This window comes from Ornithorhynchus anatinus, chromosome 12, assembly GCF_004115215.2.
Source record: "Ornithorhynchus anatinus isolate Pmale09 chromosome 12, mOrnAna1.pri.v4, whole genome shotgun sequence".
Lineage (NCBI taxonomy): Eukaryota > Metazoa > Chordata > Mammalia > Monotremata > Ornithorhynchidae > Ornithorhynchus > Ornithorhynchus anatinus.
The window spans coordinates 35,356,678-35,376,777 of record NC_041739.1 but is presented as its reverse complement, the minus strand read 5'-3'; the positions used below and the strand labels follow the sequence as shown (position 1 = coordinate 35,376,777).

General features: G+C 42.9%; 2 non-coding genes across 2 annotated transcripts; one reads left to right on the top strand and one right to left on the bottom strand.

The window, feature by feature from the left end:
- The first annotated feature begins 16,043 nt into the window (after window positions 1–16,043).
- LOC114815824 lies at window positions 16,044–16,181 on the top strand. The gene has a single exon (XR_003763626.1). It is a non-coding gene; the product is annotated as a small nucleolar RNA SNORA7 (small nucleolar RNA).
- Window positions 16,182–19,620: 3,439 nt separating this feature from the next.
- LOC114815799 lies at window positions 19,621–19,759 on the bottom strand. The gene has a single exon (XR_003763600.1). It is a non-coding gene; the product is annotated as a small nucleolar RNA SNORA7 (small nucleolar RNA).
- Window positions 19,760–20,100: the final 341 nt, after the last annotated feature.

The following is a 20,100-nucleotide window of genomic DNA, read 5'->3' as shown; positions in this document are numbered from 1 at the left end:
GGGTGAAGAAAGGGAGGAAAAGAGAAGAGACTGTGAGTTTGATGGAACGGCAACTGAGATAGATGTGTCATTGAGTTTAGTTCCCAGGCTTGGAAATGGCATTTTCTGTCAGGGTTATCCTAGTGTTACGGCCATGATAACTTTGCATTCTTAAAAAAAAAAAAAAAAAACAGACAGTTTTGTGAGCTCATAAAATTCCTTGGGATCTAGGAAAAAAAAAATGTTTTCCCCAGGTCACTGTAAACGTATATCTTGCAGCAGTACTCATGTCGGATCAGACCTCCTATATTTATTGAGCACACCCCATGTGCAGTGCATTGCCCTAAACATTTGGAAAAGTACATCAGAAGAAAAAGATGTATTCCTTGCCCACTGGGAGACATGTGGAACAGTATTACCTAAAAATAATATAACTATAATACTTGTAGCATTTAAATGCTTACTACATTTATTCAGTCATCTTTATTGAGTGCTTACTGTGTGCAGAGCACTGTACTAAGCACTTGGGAGAGGACAATACAACGATAGACACATTCCTTGCACATAATGAGCTTACTATGTCAGACAGAGCCCTGGCTCATGGGGGGCTCTCAGTCGAAGGGGGAGAGGGAACCCGTATTGAATCCTCATTTTACAATTGAAGAAACTGAGGCAATAGAGTAGTTAAGTGACTTGACCAAGGTCACACATCAGACAAGTAGCAGAGCCAGGATTAGACCCCAGGTCCTCCGACTCCCAAGCCCATGCTCTTTCCACTAGGACATGCTGCTTCTCTGTTACCTACAATCCGTTCATTTCTTAGAGTTCTAAAATGGGCTGGGAAACATCACCAGAAGATTTTCTTTTTATTTGACCACAACTCAACGTAGTCATTCAAAGAATTGATACCAGAGTCATCTAAGCAAATGATGAGTCCGATTCCAAAGTGAGCTAACCTTCTGGGCCTGTTAAGGCAGTAATAATAAGTATGACATTTATGAAGCACTTAGTATGTGCTTAGCACTCTACTAAGCACCGAAGTAGATAGAAGATAATCGGATTGGAAACAGTCCCTGTCCCACATTGGGTTTGCCGTCTAAGAAGGAGAGAGTGGTACTGAACCCCATTTTTCAGAGGATGAAACTGAGGCACAGGGAAGTTAAGTGGCTTGTCCAGTATCACACAGGCAAATGGCAGATCTGGAACTAGAATCCAGAATCTCCAGCTCCCAGGTCCATGCTCTTTTCAGTAGTGGTTCTAGTAGCCTATCTCGCCGTTGACCCCTGGCCCACGTCCTATAGCTGTCCCGGAATGCCCTCCCTCCTCACCTCCGCCAAACTAACCCTCTTCCCCTCTTCAAAGCCCTACTGAGAGCTCACCTCCTCCAAGAGGCCTTCCCACACTGAGCTTCCCCTTTTCCCTCTGCTCCCTCTCTGCTCCCCCTCCTCCCTCTGCTCCCTCCCCCTTCCCCCCTTCACCTCCCCTCAGCTAAGCCCCCTTTCCCTCTGCTCCTCCCCCTCTCCCTTCCCCTCCCCTCAGCACTGTGCTCATTTGTATAGATTTTTATTACCCTATTGATTTTGTTAACGAGGTGTCCATCCCCTTGATTCTATTTATTGTGATTATGTTGTCTTGTTTTTGTCCTCCTGTCTCCCCCAGTTAGACTGTGAGCCCATCATTGGGCAGGGATTGTCTCTATCTGTTGCCCGAATTGTACATTCTAAGGGTTTAGTACAGTGCTCTGCACATAGTAAGCGCTCAAAAAATACTATTGAATGAATGAATAGTAATAGTATTTATGAAGCACTGACCTTGTGCAGAACAGTGTACTAAGCACTAGGAGAGGATACACAGGTGGGAATTAAACACAGTCCCTGTCCCTTGTTAGGTTCACAGTCTAAAAGTTTAAACTGGGAGAAGGGATTGGAGACAAGTACATCAGTAGCGGTGAAACAGTCAAACCTAACAAAAGCCAATCCACAAAATAGGCCCCGAGCCTCAGTGATGATAGAAGAGTCCATGAGTGTGTGGGTGTACTTTTTATCCATGGCAGTATGGCGTAATGGCTAACGCGCAGGTCTAGGAGACAGAAGGTCATGGGTTCTAATCCCAGCTCCACCATGTATCTGCCGTGTGACCTTGGGCGAGTCATTTCACACTTCCTCTGTGCTTCATTAGCGCATCTGTAAAATAGAGATTGAGACTGTGAGCTCCACGTGGGACAGGGACTGTGTCCAACCTGATTTGCTTATATCCACCCCAGCGCTTAGTACGTGCCTGGCACACAAAAAGGACTTAACAGATTATTACCACAATTATTATTATTATTATTATCATCCTCTGCCCGGCGTGCCAGGAGCATCCTGGAAGTAGGGATGCTCTGGGAGGGAAGGTGTCAGTTGGAACAAGCCTTTTTATGCTGAATGTGTCTACCAACTCTGTTATACTGGACTCCCCCAAGCACTTTGTACAGTGATCCATACACTGTAAGCGATCAATGAATATGATCGATTGGTGATAGAGGAGACCAAGACCAAGGAAGAGCAGCTTTTGTCTTTTCGACCCAGCAAGCACGGGGCATGCTGGGAGTGGGGACTCTCGATGGCAGGAGGAAAGATGGTGGTTACTACGGTGCTTTTCACAGTGGGGATGGAGAGTACAAAGCACCAGAATCTTGTGAGAAAGTTTATCTTGTAGACACTACTGAGTGGCTTTGTCTGTGGAGTCACGACGGTGAGAATAAATGCTCAAAGACAAAGAGATGTTGTGACAAAAACACTGGGTTCTCTCAAAAGCGGGAATCAAGTTTTGCCAATGGGTTTTGCCAATGGCTTGTTTGGGAATTGGAAACTACCTCGTGATTCAGCTTGCTGTGGACAGGGAATGAGTCCGTTAAACTGTGGTGATGTAATTTCCCAAGCCCTTAATACAGTGCTTTGCATACAGTCAGTGCTCAATAAGTACAACTGATTGATTTATTGATTCATTCATTCATTCGGTCGTATTTATTGAGCACTTACTGTGGTCAAAGCGCTGTACTAAACACTTGGAAAGTACAGTTCGGCAACAGATCGAGACGATGCCTACCCAACAACCGGCTCACAGTCTCAATTAGTGAATTGGGAGAGTCTTATTTCCCTACTACCTCATTGGCATGTTATGAAATTTAATGAGATTCAGCATGTTGAGAAAATACGGACACCTTCTTGGATTGGAAAGTAATGCAAAATGTTGTTATTATTCCTTGTTACAATAGCAAATTATTATCGTTTTAACGAGTGGCACTGTTAAAAACTCAGGCATTGGGAAAGGTGCTTAAATGCCAATTAAGACAACATAATCCCACTAAATTAAGGATTAATTAAAGTTAAGCATCTCTACCGACATGCTGGCCTCTGACAGTTTGCACTATTGCAACAAGACACTTTCAGAGTGGAATAATATATACATGAATACTAACTTGGACTTTTAACCTTTGACTATGAATATTTTCCCTGATCAATATGATAGACTCCTTGCATATTCTAAACATAGTTTTATGGTGTGAATATAAGTATATATTAATTCTGTCAACCCCAAATTTAAGAATAAAGAAAATGAATAACATTAAGATTTTAACTGAAACCTGTAAAATTGAGGTGATTTACGGCAGAAATTTTGTCCCTCGGCTTTTACTAAAATACACTGCTTTGAAAAAACTGCATCGCAAGGGAATTCTGGGTCTTTCATGTAAATCCTATATGTCATAATCCTGCATTTCTGTTTGCAATTTCACAGTTATCTTCTTTGTTTAGCTTCAGTTATCGCAGTCATCAACAACAGCACCTGTGGAGTGCCAACTTTGTGCAGAACAATCTATTTATCAATATAATTTATTCCTAAACACTTTGGGAAGTATCAGAGTGTGAGTAGACATGATCTTTGTATTCAAGGAGTTTACAATCTAGAAGGGATGATAGACACTAAAATCAATATCAGTAAGGGAAAACATGAATTCATTCAATCATATCCAGAGAAGCAGCGTGGCTCAGTGGAAAGAGCACGGGCTTTGGAGTCAGAAATCAGGGGTTCGAATCCCTGCTCTGCCACTTGTCAGCTGTGTGACTGTGGGCATGTCACTTCACTTCTCGGTGCCTCAGTGCCTCATCTGTAAAATGGGGATTAACTGTGAGCCTCACGTGGGACAACCTGATTACCTTGTATCTACCCCAGCGCTTAGAACAGTGCTCTGCACATAGTAAGCGCTTAACAAATACCAACATTATTATTTAGCACTTAATGTATGCAAAACACTAAACTAAGCGCTTGGGGAGAGTATAATATAACAAAAAAAGGCACATTCCCCACCCACAGCGTGCTTACAATCTAGAGCAACAGAGTATAAAGATACATTCATGGGTGCTGTGGCGGTGGGGGGGGGAAGGCGGGGTGAAGTACCTTAGTGTTTAGGAGGTAAGGACTTTAAAGCAAAAGTGATGCAGTGGGGAAGGAAATGGGATCAGAAGATAAGTTAGTCAGGGAAGGCCTCCTGGAGGAGCTGCAATTTTGGAAGGGCTTTGAAGAAGGGGAGAGTAGCAGTCTGTTGGCTATGAAGAGAAGTGAGATCCCGGTTGGAAGGAGGGCATGAGAAAGGGGGTCACTGGAAAGAGAGATGAGTTTAAAGCATAGTAAGCAATGCTAATAATAACGATGGCATTTAAGAGCCTACTATGTGCCAAGCACTGTTCTAAGCACTGGGGTAGATACAAGGTAATCGGGTTGTCCCATGTTGGGCTCACAGTCTTAATCCCCATTTTACAGATGAGGTAACTGAGGCACAGAGAAGGTAAATGACTTGTCCAAAGTCACACAGCTGACAAGTGGCAGAGGTGGGATTAGAACCCACGACCTCTGACTCCCAAGCCCACGCTCTTTCCACTAAGCCATGCTGCTTCTGTAGGATAACATTAGAGAAGGAGAAGTGGGCAGGCTAGGTTACAATGGGAGAGGAACAAGATAAGTTATGAGGAAAGAAGGAATTGAGTGCCCTACTAGGTTTTGGGGAACATATATTAAAAATGAACATAGCCCCCGCTCTTGATGAGTTTATAGTCGGATTAACTCAATTACATCCTCATTATTATTAACCCGGATTTTGGAACATCTCAATATTACTTTCTCCTTGTGGTTTGAGGAAACAATGTGTGTGTGGTTATCAATCCAGAGATTTTGATGGTTAATAGAACATTTTGAAATTTTGGAAGGACATATTTCTATTTCTCAAAAAGCAGTTTATTAAGTAGTTCTTTGCTTTTTCTTACATTGACGCCAACGTGGTTCTGCCCTAGCTCATGGAAGGCTATCACCACTAAAATATATATGGACACCTTTGCTTTCAATAATGCTTTCTTGAATTAAATGTTTTATATAAAGAGCAATGAAAACAATCAGGGTTTTTCTTAGTTTCTTGATTTATTGAGTCTATTCATATTTCCCGAAAAACGGTGAGAGAGTGAAGAATATTTTTGTTTAGTGCTATATAAATCAGAGATGGTGCTATTATTTTAACTGTAAGTTTTTAGGGGCAGGAAACGTCTATTAAGTAGTAATTGGGACATAAAGTGTGTATTCTCAATGCTTACATCCACAAGAATAATTATGTTTAGGCTTAGGATGTTGGTCTTTTTTAAAATGGAATTTGTTCAGTGCTTACTACGTACCAAGTACTGAACCAAGCACTGGGATAGATACGAGCTAATCAAATTGGACACAGTCCCTGCCCCACATGGGCTTTTAAGACGTAATTCCCAATTTATAGATGAGGGACCTGAGGCACAGAGAGGTTAATTAAATTGCTCAAGGTCACACAGCAGACAAGTGGCAGAGATAGGATTAGAACCCTAGTCTTTCTGACACTAAGGTCCGTGTTCTACCTATTACACCATACCTTCTCTCTACCAGGCCACCTATGTACAAATGCTGGAGACAAAGACTCTGTACGGCAAAGAAGGCAATGATGCAATTTGTCAGGGTTATATCGTAGGTTAGCCCAGTCTTCTGATTGTTTTAATGGAAAGCCCTGCTGCTTTGAATAAGGTCTTTCTACAGAGCCATTGTTAATGTCATCAATAAGCAGGTTTTCTTCTTTGAATCTGAAGGACAATGTTATGAGGATGCATTTTTGGAAAATTATTTTAAGAAGTTTTGGGGGGGGTTCTGCTTTAATATATGCATGGGATTTGGTTTATAAAAAAGAAATCTATTTTGGATTAACTTTATCTACATTTTTTTGGTCTCAGATGACCAAGAATGTTGGTGTTGGGAAATTCTTGGGTAATGATGTATTAGAATGGATGTCTATGAAAGAGATTCATTTCCTTTTCTTTACTGTCCACTAGCATGAAGATTCCATTTTGAGACAAATAAAGTATATGTGAGAGGTCAAATTAAAAATACCTTATATTTTTGACTTCCAAGTAATTTATTGTCCAGCTAGACATACATTTTTAGTTTTGCTTTAAGATATTAATCAGATGAATGGTCACGCTTTTGTCACTTCTGCGATTGTCATTGATCATGACATGTTTACTGGAGTGGTGTCCAAGGGGAGAGAGAGAGAGATTTTAGTAAGGAGTAAAAATTTGTGGTTTAGCCCTTTAATATTTTCACCAATTTTCCCTGTTCCTTTGCAGTTACTTGAGTCAAGTTTCTCAGCTTAAAAATAAGATCAGTCAAATTAGTGAACGCCATTCACTGACTGTTTTCTGTGTGCAGAATATGGTACTAAGCACTTGGGGGAGTACAGTAAAATGGAATTGATAGACATGATTCATGTCCTTAAGAAGTTTACACTCTAGTAGGATAACAGGAACTTAACAAGGACACGATTAAGAACAGAATAAAATCAGTGCAGATATTCCCCATCATCTTAGAAATCATGTCTTCTATCAATAGTATTTGGTACTTATTGAGGCTTACTGCGTATAGAGCACTGAACTAAGTGTTGGAGAGAGTTCAATACAACAGAGTTGAGAGACACATTTCCCGCTTACATTGTAGAGGGGGAGACAGACGTTAATATGAATAAATAAATTAGGGATATGTACATAAGTGGTGTGGGGCTGAGGGCGGAGTGAAAAGTGCCAGAGGACACTTTTATCTTCTATCCCGGTTTGGATTTTTTTTTTTTTTTAACAATCTTTGGGAGGTTTGGGAATTGAGGTAGGATTAAGTCTTGTGATCCGTGGAAATAAGCTGGCTGAACACATTAGAGCAGTGCCATTGAAATGTGTTCGCAGCAAGAGTGGAAGACATCAAACAGTGAGACGGTCATGCTTGGTACTAAGGTAGTTCCCACTCTGGGACCAGGGATAATGCCCCGCCTTGGGCAGTAATTAGTTGGGTTTAGTCAAACAAGGACATTATTTTCTCAGCAGCAAAACTGAACTTTTAACGTAAGAAATACCCAACAGAGTACTAAACAAACAAGAATCTGAGTACCTATTTTGGGTGGAGCACTGTGATACGCATTTGGGAGGTTACAGAGTTAGAATATGCTTGCCCTCTGGGAGTTTATGATCTGAGAGAAAATCCCAGCCCCTGGAAAAACTCAGAACTTTAAAGAAAAGGTCAGCGATCAAAAAAGAAGGAATGAATGCTCCATGGTCCTTCGTGTATTTGGCACTGATGACCAGATCCCAGTCCTGTGGAATGCCAAAGCATCGAGGTGATGCCGGGGGTCCTCTAGGCCAGGGATAAACCAAGCCCAGTCAAGACCCGACAGGCCTTTTCTCAACTGAATCACACCCCTGGGACAAGCCCAGGCCAGTTCTGGTCCCTGACGTTGGGCCCAAATGGGACTGGCCTTCAGGGATTTCTAGGGAGGCTGGAAAGGTATAGGAGGTTTTTCCCTCCCTGTCCCTTTCAAGTCGAAGGTGGAGCAGGATGGTGTAAAGGATAGAGCACGGGTCTGGGACTCAGGAAGTCATGGATTCTAATCCTGGCTCCACCATTTGTCTGCTGTGGGACCATGAGCAAGTCACTTCGTTTCTCTGTGCCTCAGTTACCTCATCCGTAAAATGGGGATTGAGACTGTGAGCCCCATGTGGGACAGGGACTGTGTCCAACCTGATTGGCTTGTATCCACCCCAGCGCTTAGTACAGTACCTGGCATGTTGTAAGCACTTAACAAATACCATTATTATTACATTATATTTACCTCCCTCCCCACCTCAGTAAAATGGTCAGAGGTGGTTCGGACCTCACGGATGACCTCTCCACAACAGCCAAGAGCAGGATTCTAGCTGATGGACACAATACATGAACTTCCAGGAATGCAATGCAAAGAAATTCTGGCAAGGCATAACTATAAGCTTGTTGTGAGCACGGAGTGTGTCTGTTGTACTCTCCCAAGCATTTAATACAGTGCTCCGCACACGGTAAGTGCTCAATGAATACAAGTGACTGAATGACTTCTTACTTGAAACCAAAGTGCATATTCCCCCTACTGATTATGTCTGGCTGTATATGCTGGTCTCATTCCTCCAGGAGCTTGAGAGAAGGAAAGAAAATTTTGAGGTATGGGGGAGTTAATATCATAAAAAAAAGACTGAACCTAAAAAAGCCAAGGTACAGGAAAGGTTGATAAGGAAGGTCCTCTTAACCATTATGTATTTATTTCTACTCCTTTTTGGCCTCTAGTTGTCAATTCTAAATCCAGTAACTGTGACTATTTCTATGCATAGTTGGGAAACAGCGTGGCCCAGTAGAAGGAGCATGGGCCTGGGAGTCAGAGGTCCTGGGTTCTACTCCCGGCTCTGCCACTTGCCGGCCGAGTGATCACGGTTACGGTTACTGCAGGGCATTCAAGTAGAGACGTCTTGAAGGCAGGAGGAAATGCGAGACTGCAGAGAGGGAAAGAGATCAGGGCTGGAGATACAGATTTGGGTATGTTCTGCATAGAGGTGGTACTTGAAGGCATGTAAGCGAATGAGATCTCCAAGGGAGTGGCTGGAGATGGAGAATAATAATAATAATAATGTTGGTATTTGTTAAGCGCTTACTATGGGCCGAGCACTGTTCTAAGCGCTGGGGTAGACACAAGGGAATCGGGTTGTCCCATGTGGGGCTCACAGTCTTAATCCCCATTTTACAGATGAGGTAACTGAGGCACAGAGAAGTTAAATGACTCGCCCAAAGTCACACAGCTGACAACTGGCAGAGCTGGGATTCGAACTCATGACCTCTGACTCCAAAGCCCGTGCTCTTTCCACTGAGCCACGCTGTGGGGGACCCAGAACTGAACCTTCACAGGTAGGCGACGGGAGGCAGAGTAGGAGCCCGCAAGAATGGCTAAGAAATAATATCTGATGCTAAGCATGACTCTGCTGATGATCTTAAAGTGCTTTTTAAAGATTATCTTTTAACTCCCAACACAGTCAATAAGGAATACATCTCAACTTAAATGATTCTTAAAAATGGGGGGAAATGCCCTTTGGAAAACCAAGTATGATATATATTAAGTGTGATTCTCAAGGATTTACCAGCAGATTTTAATGCAACAAAGGTATCTGAACCAGACAGAAAGAAACAATATGTCTTGAAGAAATGTTGTGGACTTCCTTCCAAAATGTATGTTCTGTGAATTAGCACTAAAACCTTCAAACAAAAATAGCTCAGTATGAACCTCGATGAAACAAACATGGAACATTAAATGTTTAAACCTATTAAAGGCCCCTTTTCTGTTGACATAATGATGAATCATGTTTATCTTACAAGCTCTGTAAAAATATTAGTAACCAGCCAAAATACAGCACTGATAAATGCTATTTTATTTCAGAATCATTCATCTATGTTAATTCTATTTCACTAAGGGCCTTGCAACAGCTGTTAGGATTTTGTCTCGGGGAGGTCATAGAGAAAAGATGGGAAAACCCTTAATAAAATACTGTTAGAAGCTACAGGTGGGAAATAAGGAAGCTCTTGTGACCTGTAATCTTATTCCCTCGTAAAGTCACCAAGAGGGCAGAGCCGCTTCTGTGGTTGAAATTAGACAACATGTGATTGGCTTTCCAATCTCAACTTTTGCAGGTCAGTGTTATCATTTTCAGTGGAGAGCAAATGAAGACTATAGCGCCACTGCCCAGTGGCATTCTCGGCTGGATTTAATAAGTTCGTTCAACCAGATAGGCTCCTCTGTTATTCATTGAAAAAGACTGTCCAGGTTAGTTTATGAGTCAATTTCCCTGACATGAAGGGACTATCCAATGGAGTGCCTGGATTTGACCCATAGTTTCATTCCTGCCCAACAGCCCTTGACTTTTTTTTTATTAATATGTCTCCCTTCTGAGTCACCCTTGCACTTAGATTTGCACCCTTCTTTCACCCTTCCTACGATCCCAGAACATTTACGTACACATCCATAATACGTTTGTAATGATGTCCGTCTCCTCCTCTAGACTGTAAGCTCATCGTGGGCAGGAAGCGTGTCTACTAACTCTGTTATAGTCCACTCTCCTAAGCTCTTAATACAGTGCTCTGAACACAGTAGGTGCTCAACAAATGGTTGATTGATTGATGGTTTGATACGTCCCTCCAATTCTTTGAACAACAGAGAAGGTGTAGGAAAGTAGCTTAGGAAAGAGGTCTCGACCACCCTCGATCCCTTCACACCTAGCTGGACTGTGTACTGTGGCAATTTGGACCGACATCTACAACCAGACCTACAACCACAACAACCCGACCTACAACTACAACGCAGCCTATACACTTTTCTCCTCTATTACCAACCTTCTCACTGTACCTCCCCGCCGACCTCTGGCTCACATCCTACCTCTGGCCTGGAACACCCTCCTTCCTCATATCTGACTCTCCCCCGCTTCAAACCCTTATTGAAGGCCCAGCTCCTCCAAGAGGCCTTCCCTGCCTAAGCTCCCCTTTCCTCTTCTCCCACTCCCTTCTGCGTCACCCTAACCTGCTCCCTTTATTCATCCCCCCTCCTAGCCCCACAGCATTTATATACATATGTATAATTTATTTATATTAATGTCAGTCTTCCCCTCCTGACCGTAAGCTCCTTGTGAGCAGGGAATTCAATCGTATTTATTGAGTGCTTTCTGTGTGCAAAGCACCATACTAAGTGCTTGGGAGTCTGAGTATTGTTGTATTGTACTCTCAAATACTTAGTACAATGCTCCGCACACAGTAAGCGCTCGATAAATAGGATTGACTGATTGAACCATGCAGCATAGAAAATAGCCAGAGCTAAAGCTTGGTCCAGGGAGGAGGAAGGGCAAGGCTTTACCACAGAGTAGTGATAAGTCTCATGCTCAGTAGTAGCACTGTTTTATGGCTCTGCACAGAGGATGTGAGGGCTGAGTTCACTGTGGATCCCTATGTTCAAGCTGGGGCAGGGAGGGGAGGGGAAGGACACGGAAGGGCTCCAAGCAGTGAATCTCACCCCCCCATACACAGGAGTCACCCACAGTTTTGCTTTTTTCCAAGATGGTTCCTGTTTACGTTGTCAGGTCGGAAGCTTGGTAAATCTGAAACTAAATGTTGAATACCAAGAAAGAATGGAAAATAAAAGGGTTTGGGGAACCGTAAGACAGCAGTTTACGTCATGCTATTTCCATTTGTGAAAAAAGTGTCTTCTGGGCCACATTAATCTGTCATAGCGTTTTTTTTTTTTATGTTTTACATACCATTCTTTTTTTTTCTTTTACTTTACAAGTCTAGGAACATTCAAACAGTTCCAAAGATCAGTCTCAGAACTCTTTTTCAGGATACAATATATTCCCTCATTCTTTTGGGGTTTAATGATGTTATAAAGGCCCTGCTTCTGCTGCTTGAGCCTATGTTTTTTTCTTTTACTAGAGAAAATGCTATGTTCCCAGTTTCACTAATAACAGTTGATAGTATCATGTATTTCTCTATTTTCTACTTATATGACATACTCTCACCTGCAGCCAGCATATTTTAAGGTAAAGGCTTACACTATTGGTTATACTGTGCTAATTTTATACAAAATGTGTAAAATGATTTGTTTGAAATCCTTCCCACTAGGTGTAAATGATTTAATATATTTGGTCAAATATTTGCTTTTGGAAAACCCCAGAATTAGTTGAGGACAATTGTTTACTTCTTCACGTTCGCAAGAAACGATAATAAAGAAATGAAAGAGTAGAATGGGGTATCATTAACTATCTGGAGAAACGAGGAGTTGTCATTTCTGAAAATTTAATGTCATCGAAGCTCTTTTTCCAATAGCACAAGGGGCACTATTGCTAATAGACTTCAGCGCTTGAAATAAATAAATCTTTGGAATCCTGTTGCATCTCTTGGGGTGTGACATTTGACAGTCTTTTATAGCGCAGAACGAAACAAGTTTGTGAGCTGGAATTCAATTGTGGTGTATTGATTCCTTGCATCAGTCATTATTCCCTGCTGATTGACAGCTGAAAATTGGTTACGTTAAGTATTTCATATGTTATATTGGCTGACATTTGCTTGCCTGCTCCTGTGTCAATATTGTTGTAAAGATCTCCAGCTTTATGAGATGGCAATATACACTGACTGTGGCTTTTGTGTGATGTTCCAGTGTTTTTCCTGACATAATTTAAGACATATTAAAAACCAGCAGCATCTTCCCTCTTGAGAAGCTTAATGCCAATATTATTGTCTTCCAGGGGAAGATCATGTATGCTCATAATCGGGTGCTAATTTCCACCCGTTCGCTCATGTTTAGGCATTAGGTGCTATAACTGTAAAATTGAGCCTGCTTGATTGATTCATGTCAAGCCTCATCTCAGCTCCTGCAGTGGAAGTCATCTCGCTGACCCTTTTTACACTAAAAGAAGAGATTTGTGTTCTTTTCTTTCACCTGGAACCATCAAATTGACTGAATAATCTGTAATACATTAGTGCTGACATTTGTTAGGCGAGAATTAAACAAGACACAGTAATCATTCCCTGGAATAAAAATTGTGTTTGATTTCCAGCAGAGTTCTATTAAAGGGACGACAGAGCCTGTCTCTTCCTAGATGGGAAACTGTGAATATTTTCTACACTAATGAATCGGGTTAACGCTTCAATAGCGGACTCCCCAGCCTGGGCCACGTAGGTGCTGAAATGCAGCAAACATCTCTAACTGAAGTCAGGGAATAACGCATACCAGGGGCTGTAACGTATGCAGTGGCTCTGATGGAAATATTATGTATGTGAGGTAGGAAGTTTCACACCTTACTAGGATATTAAAAATAAAGCTCAGAAATCCTTTGACCTACTTCAAATCTGCTTCAGGAAATAATGCAGAAAGATCATGTGGGCTACTATTTGAGGATTCTATTTAATTCTCATTTTGGTTTCACTTGTTTCTTTTATATTTCAAAATGTCTTTGCTGAATGGGTATTTAAGCACACTCTCTCTCTCTGAATCCTTTGGCATTTTGTCTCCTCTTGCCTCAATAAATTGACAGGGAGTCTTCTCTGAATTAGGTTTGACCCCCTTTTGAAGTCAGTTTTTTAGGAGAGACTAATCAGCCTGTTTTGCATAATGAGTCCACACTTTCCAGAAGTGCCACTTAGGAAAGAATACGTTCACTTTTACCCTACTTGTTGCAAGAACTGTCAAGTTCATTAATTGGGGTCATATTTCGGGTTCACATAATTGTTAGCTAGTTAGAGCACACTCTAGTCATTAGATGAAGCAAGTTTTGAAAATGAACTAAAAATATTTGTAAATTAATTAAGAAAATTATTTAAGTATCAGTTTGACTCATTCAGTATCTTTGTACTGGCTTAAGATCCCCAGAATTAATTATAATTAAGTGTGAAGCTGAAGTGTGTTAGCCGGGCAGAGTTTTATTTCCCTAATGATGTTATCGATTACTTTGTTCTTAAGCGCTTCCTTATTCCTTAAGTATTAACGTATTCAGTATTTCTTAAGCGCTTACTGTATGCCAGACACTGTACTAAAGGCTGGGTTAGTTACAAGGTAATCGGGTTCACAGTCTTAATCCCCATTTTACAGATGAGGCACGGAGAAGGTAAGTGAGTTCCCCATGGTCACCCAGCAGGTAAGTGGCAGATCTGGGATTAGAACCCAGGTCCTTCTGATTCCCAGGCCCTTGCTGTTCCTACTAGGCCATGCTGCTGCAACTAAAGAACTCTGCATTCCTGGACAGAGAACTAAGTTTTAATTGGATCATCATTAATTATTTCACATTTTTCAGTTGGGCTGCATTCCCTGCTAGGGAAGTATCTTCTTCAAAAATTGTAGTCTACCTCTGTACAGAAATCAACCAGTGGTATTTATTGAGCGCTTCCGGTGTGCAGAGTACTGTACGAACACTTGAGAGAGTACAGTACAACAGAGTTGGTAGAGAGGCTCCCTGGTCTCAAGGAGCTTACAGTCTAGAGGACATAGAAGCCTTTATGCTCAGAGTACCGCCCCTATTTTCAGCGAAATGGGTACAGAATCCCAAGAAAATGGTGATGTGTTTGTCCTGGACAAGATGGATTCATAAAAAGTAGACATTCCTCGAGTTTATGGAGTCTGAAGTGAATGTTTAATCTGTCAAAGGCATCCAGTGCCACTTCATAGACCAGCTTGTTGACACAAGTGCCTGCTGAAGCTGAGAATTTCAAAGGCACTGTCCATGCATTCCAAACACCACAGAATGCACCTCTGGAACTGAGGCAGGCGGGAAACCCAGATGTCTGGCTTATACTTTGCAGAGGGGACAGGTAACGGGTAGAGGAACACTTGAGACCCTCAAAACAATTCTAGGTTTTCAATTCATGGGTTAAGCCTAGCTGGGAGCAAAAATGATCTTTTATTTCCCAATAAATTCCATTCCACAGATTTTAAGAAATTGTGGAAAGAACTGTATGACTTGAATAAGTCATTTTGTTAAAGCTATCTGCTGTGTGACCTTGGGCAGGTCATTCAGTTCTTTGAGTTATCCCTATGAAAAATAGGTAGTAAGACTGTGAGCCCTATGTGGGACGGGGACTGTGTCCAACCCGCTTAGCTTGTATCTACCCTAGCACTCAGTTCAGTGCCTGGCACATAGTAAGTGCTTAATACCATTAAAAACCCTACATGAAATTAAAACTTCGCAAAACGGTATAAAAACCAAATATGCTATCCACACTGTGTGCCATCCAATAACTGAAGACTAGTTCAGTACTGCTTCAATGATTGGGCCACAGGTGGGAAGAAATAAATCCTCTGGATATAACATCAAGTCCACCTTTGACTCAAAATGGGTGACATCAATATTAATGTATTCCTTTTCTTTTTCTTCTTTCTCCATGCACCAACCCCCCCGCCCCCATAATCCTTCCTCTTGCTAGCCACCCACTGTCACTCCACCTGAAGCATGATGGAAATGGTATCCCAGGAGACTGGCAGTCTGAATGTTCCCTTCATAATAATAATAGTAATAATAGTGAAATTTATTAAGCACTTATTTTGTGTCAAACAGTGTAATGAGCACTGGGGTAGATATAAGATAAAGACAGTCAGTTCAGCCATATCCCCTTGCCCGATATGGGCTCACCGTCTAAGAGAGAAACTAGGTATTGATTGAATCCCCATTTTGCAGAGGAGGAAACTGAGGCACTGATAAGTTCAGTGATTTCCCAAGGTCATCCAGCAGGCCCCCCCCCCCCCCATAATCCTTCCTCTTGCTAGCCACCCACTCTGTCATTCCACCTGAAGCATGATGGAAATGGTATGCCAGGAGACTGGCAGTCCGAATGTTCCCTTCGTAATAGTAATAATAATGAAATTTATTAAGCACTTACTATGTGTCAAACACTGTCCTGAGCACTGGGGTAGATATAAGATAATCAGTTCAGACATATCCCCTTGCCCGAAATGGGATCACCATCCAAGAGAGAGACTAGGTATTGATTGAATCCCCATTTTGCAGAGGAGGAAACTGAGGCGCTGAGAAGTTCAGTGACTTGCCCGAGATCATCCAGCAGGCATGTGTTAAAGCTGGGATTACGACGCCTAGATCTGTCCTCTTTCCACTAGGCCGTGCTGCTTCATTTAACCACCCGATAAGTAGTTATGCCACCTCTCAGGGTCACAACTGGAGAGTTTCCAGTCCTCTTCCAGTCTCGACTAAGGGAGGGAGAGTCAAGGAGAGGCCTATCTATTCCACTTCTAGCTCGGGCAGTGGCTAGCGAGTGGAAGGCAATCTGCTACACGTCAAAACTCCCCTGTGCCGGGCAGCAGTGGCACGGGAGGGAGTCGAGGGCGGAGACTCAGGTTTACCGCACCGAAGGAGGCAATGGTAAAACACTTCCATATTCTTTCCAAGAAAACTCTACAGATACACTACCAGAACAACTGCAGATGAAGGTGGGGTGTCCTGGGAGAGATGTGTCCATGGCGTCGCTATGGGTCGGACACGACTGGACAGCATAAGACAACAACGAGTCGCTGTGGCTTGCGTGAAAGCCTGGGAACTCTAAGCATCTGCCCTCAGACTTCTACCCACCAGATTTGGGGGATGCACTGGAGGCTTTCTAGCACACCAATGCTAGAAGGTGGAAGGATAGGACCAGAGAGGGAATGACACGGGTCAGTCAGACAGGCATCAGCATAACCGGGAAGACCCTGAAGTGGAACTAGTGACTCCGGAAACGTCGGCCTTGTCTGAATCAATCAGTCGATGGTATTTATTGAGCGCTTACCGTATGCAGAGCACTGCAATATACACTTGGGAGAGTACAGTTCAACAGAATTAGCAGGCACGTTCCCTGCCTGTAATGAGCTCACAGTCTAGGAGGAGCAGCGTGGTACAGTGGAAAGAGCCCGGGCCTGGGAGTCAGAGTTCATGGGTTCGAATCCCAACTCCGCCGCTTGTCAGCAGTGTGACTGTGGGCAAGTCACTTAACTTCTCTGTGCCTCAGTTACCTCATCTGTAAAGTAGCGATTAAAACTGTGAGCCCCCACATGGGACAATCTGATCACCTTGTTTCCCCCAGCGCTTAGAACAGTGCTTTGCACATAGTAAGCGCTTAACAAATACCACCATTTATTTTTTAGAGGGGGAGAAAGACATTAGTAAGGATAATTTATAATATAGAATTGAAATATATGTGCGCAAGTGCTGTAGGGTTGGGGTGGGGTGAATATCAAATGTCCAAAGGTCACAGATCTGAGTACACAGGTGATGCAGAAGGGAGAGCGAGCCGGGGGAAAGAGGGTTTAATCGGGGAAGGCCTCTTGGAGGAGGTGTGACCTTAATAATGCCTTGAAGGTGGAGAGAGTGGCCGTCTGGCATATATGGAGTGGGAGGGAGTTCCAGGGTAGAGGGAGGATGTGGGAGAGAGGTCGGCGGTGAAACAGATGAGATTGGGGTAGAGTGAGTAAGCAGGCACTAGAGGAGCGGAGTGTGCTGGCTGGGCTGGAGTAGGAGATTAGTGAGATAGAATGGGGCAAGCTGATTGAATGCTTTAAAGGCAATGATAAAGAGTCTCTGTTTGATGTGGAGTTGGATGGGCAGCCACTGGAGCCTGCATGAATCAGACTTTGCCCTGCAGATGGTATAATATTGTGTATTGTAATAATAATCATAATAACTGTGGTATTTGTTAAGCACTTACTATGTGTGAAGCACTGTACTGAGATACAAGATGATCAGGTCCCACTTGGAGCTGACAGTCTAAGTAGGAGGAAAACAGACATTGCAGTCCCATTTTGCAGATGAGGGAACTGAGGCCCAGAGAAGCCAAGTGTCTTGCTTGAGGTCACACGGCAGGGATGCCGCAGAGCCCAGGATTAGAACCCAGGTCCTCTGACTCCCAGGCCCGGGCTCTCTGCACTAGGCCACAGCTTATCTAGCAGGCGACAGACGACGGCATTCCGAGCACCCGAGAATTCATAAAAATGTAGCGGAGACGAGTTGTGTAGACACCAAGTTGGCACACCAAGACTGCTGCCTGCAGAAATCATTTTCCTTCACTAGATCCCCTATTTTGAAAACCCCACAATGTACTGATCCTATGAAAACTCTTTGGAAGGCTTGATCTCTGTGAGCCCGTCGTTGGGCGGGGATTGTCTCTATCTGTTGCCGAATTGTCCATTCCAAGCGCTTAGTACAGTGCTCTGCATATAGTAAGTGCTCAATAAATACTATTGAATGAATGAATAAATCTTTTCTCTCTTGAAGCTTACGAAATGGAAAGAGCAGGGCTTGGGAATCAGAGGACCTGAATTCTAATCCTGCCTCTACCACTTGCCTGCTGTGTGATCTAGGGCAAGTCACAACTTTTTGGTGCTTCAGTTTCCTCATCTATAAAATGGGGATTTACCATCTGTATTCTTCCTCCCTAAGACTGTAAGCCCCATGTGGGATAGGGACTGAATTTGACCTGCCTGTCTTGTATCAGCCCCAGAGCTTAGTACAGTATTTGGCACACGGTATTTGGTACTTAATAGTAATAATGATTGTTATTAGCATACCATTATTTCTTCACATTTCTCTTTACAGAGAAAACAATATGAGTCAAATGACAGGGATTAATCAATCTATGGTATTTATTGAGCACTTGCTATGTACAGAGATCTGTACTAAGAACAAAATAGAGTAGGTAGACACAATCTCTGCCTGCAAGTTTCTTACAGTCTAGATGATCAATTCAAGAATCAAACCCATTAACTCTCTCCTCTTCTTTCTATCTTCCAATTTTCAGGCTCCTCACCACACCCTGCAGAAACCTGGGAATGGCGCTAGACAAAAATGCTGCAGTTGGGGAAGGAAGGAGAGTGCATTTGTGAGTTTGTTTGCTTTGTTTCTACTGGCTCTTCGGGGATTATTATTATCATGGTGCTATTTAAGTGCTTACTATGTCCCAAGTACTGTTCTAAACACTGGTTAGATACAAGGTAGTCAGTGCCTGTCCCACATGGGGCTCACAGTTTTAATCCCTATTTTCCAGATGACGTAACTGAGGCCCAGTGAAGCGATTTGCCCAAGGTCACACAGCAGACATGTGGCAGATCAGGGATTAGAACCCATGACTTTCTGACTCCCAGACCCATGCTCTATCCACTAAACCACACTGCTTCTGTGGGAGTTCCAGACATGAATCGCTCACGCCCTCCCTTGTATGAGTAGAGGGTATGAGGGTGTGGACAGTGGGGCAAGCAGCGTGCCTTAGTGGAGAGAACGTGGGCCTGGGAGTCAGAAGGACCTGGGCTCTAATCCCGGCTCCACCATATTTCTGTTGTGTGACCCTGGGCAAGTCACTTGACTTCTCTGGGTCTCAGTTACCTCATCTGTAAAGTGGGGGTTAAGAGTGTGAGCCCCACATGGGGCAGGGACTGTTTCCAATGGAATTGATTTCAAAATTGATTTGAATCTACCCGAGTGGTTAGAACAGTGTTTGGCACATAGTAACAAGTGCTTGGCACGCTGTCTTGTCTTATGCTATCGAATCATCTCCGACCCATAGCAACTCCACGGACTCATCTCTCCCAGAATGCCCCACCTCCATCTGCAATAGTTCTGGTAGCGTATCCGGAGAATTTTCTTGGCAAAAATATGGAAGTGATTTAGCACTGCCGCCTTCTTGAGTAAACTTGAGCGTCCGCCCTCGACTCTCTCCCATGCCACTGCCGCCCAGCACAGGTGAGTTTTGACTTGTAGCGGATTGTTTTCCACTCGCTAGCCACTGCCCGAGCTAGGAATGGAATGGACAGGCCTCTGCTTGCCTCTCCCTCCCCATAGTCGAGACTGGTAGAGTCCTGGAAACTCTTCAGGTGTGATCCTGAGAGGAAGCCTGGCACATAGTAAGTGCTTAACAAGTACCATTATCATTATTGCAATTATTATTACACCAATATGCCTCTAATCAACTCCTCTTGAGAATATTATAGCTATGTATGGATTCTTAAGCAGTTTTGAAATACCAGAAAATTCTAAAAGCAGATTAACCAACGCATTTTGTTTTCAGAGCAACATTTTATTGCTCATTGAAAAGACTGATATTATAAAACCCTTATCTTGTTGATCTTCCCAGCTTCACCAAAAACCTAAAAGGGATTAAAATATTCAGGGTTTTAGCAAACAAATATGGGTATAAATTGAATTTCATGGGACAACAGTCTTATTGAGTTCA